Here is a 1664-nt window from a genome sequence, read left to right as displayed (position 1 = left end):
CGCTACTTAAACGTTTTGAAGGTTCAGCCCACGCTATGATTTTAAAATTAAAAATAATAAAATTATAATTAATTTATTTCAAAAATTCTAATTGTTGAAAGGTGTTGAACTCGAATATGAGCAGAGCCCACAAAACTGTTGAGCGAACATTTCTTCCTCCACTCCTTCTTCTTCTTCTTCCTCCACTCCACAAAACTCTATGACGGTGACCGTGCTCGACCGTGAACATTCATCATCCATTCCTTCTTCTTCTTTGACCATGACCGTGCTTAGACCGTAAACGTGCGACCGTGAACGGTGAGTTTCGCATTTCTTCCTCCATTCCTTCTTCTTCTTTGACGATCGTTAATGAGTAACCCTAGGTTCTTGATGTAGGTTTCCCATATACTTGCTTTTTCTTACAATTATGATGCTGATTTGTGTAACCCTATGATGATTTTTCTTCTTACATGTTGATTTAAGAGGATACTAAGTTCTCGAATGATTTTGATAAGTTCCTTGTAGGTCATTGATAGAAGACTGTGAATATCTTAGCTTTGTGAGGTTGGATTTTAGTAGGATGGTCCTTTAAGTGGATTTTAGCAGGATGGTCCTTAGTTTTCTAGTAGTGGAAGCATAGTTGAATCTCTAATGTCATTATATTATTGACCACCCGAATACAAATAGTCCTTTACCTGACATGTTACAAATAATTTGGGTAAAAAGGGTATAAGTGAATACACATTGGATTACTGAGGGAGTTAGGAGTAATAGTGGTCCTTTGTGTTATTCGAATTGTCTATGGTAGGCAACAAGAATCAAATTCCCCTCAACACCTTTCGAAAATGATTTCTGCTATTTTAATATACCTTCTAAAGTTTGATTGCACTCTAGCGTTTTTTAGTTTCCACGAAGTTTCAATAATTGACGCTAGCTAGCTACCATGGCAATTCAGAGTTTTTGTCCCAAAGCACATTCATAAAAGTATAAAAAGGGTGTGTGTATTATACATTCATTCATTCATTGACCCTTCTCCATCACACTTCCAAGCACCAAGTGTAAAGAAAAAGCTGCTAGATATCTACGATAACAAGAGCCCTGTGAGATCACAAATTATTATATATGTAAATTGAAAAGATGTTCATGTTGTCAAGTAAAGAGTGGTGGAAATTCAGTTGTATGATATCAGCTAATAATTTCTCCTTTGTGTCAGATATTAATTGTTGCTTACATTATATATTACATGATGGAGCACGCATTTACGTTGTCTTCACTGAAAAGGGACATGATTGCATGTTTCTCTTCTGTCTCAACAGAAGGTGTAAATGATTGCATGTTTCGAACATAGCCAGAGGGTGACCTTTTGTCATACACCCCAGAGGCATGAGGATATGTCACCACATGCTGTGGAACATTGGGCCAAAACTCAGCTCTTTTCTCTCCAGTTCTCTTTACCCTATTCAACACCTTGTTTGGATCAACACAACCATTCACTGTCACCCTGCTTTGCTTTCGGTTTATCTCCACAGATTTACGTAATGCTACAATACATATCTCAAAAGCTTAAGATTTATATGTTAAGTACTAAAATGTTCTTTACGAAAGCATGAATATTGCACATGTGCAGCAGACCTTAAACTGAAATTCAACTTTAAGAGGATAAGAATTCAAATCTCAAAACCCAT

The 1664-nt window shown here is 36.5% G+C and overlaps 1 pseudogene; it reads right to left on the bottom strand.

The window, feature by feature from the left end:
• Window positions 1–999: 999 nt before the first annotated feature.
• LOC137829168 (heavy metal-associated isoprenylated plant protein 21 pseudogene) lies at window positions 1000–1664 on the bottom strand (annotated as a pseudogene).

This window comes from Phaseolus vulgaris, chromosome 6 (genome assembly GCF_051622355.1).
Source record: "Phaseolus vulgaris cultivar YP4 chromosome 6, ASM5162235v1, whole genome shotgun sequence".
Taxonomy (NCBI): Eukaryota; Viridiplantae; Streptophyta; class Magnoliopsida; order Fabales; family Fabaceae; genus Phaseolus; species Phaseolus vulgaris.
Note: the sequence above shows the minus strand (reverse complement) of the source record. Positions and strands in the feature narration are given on the sequence as shown.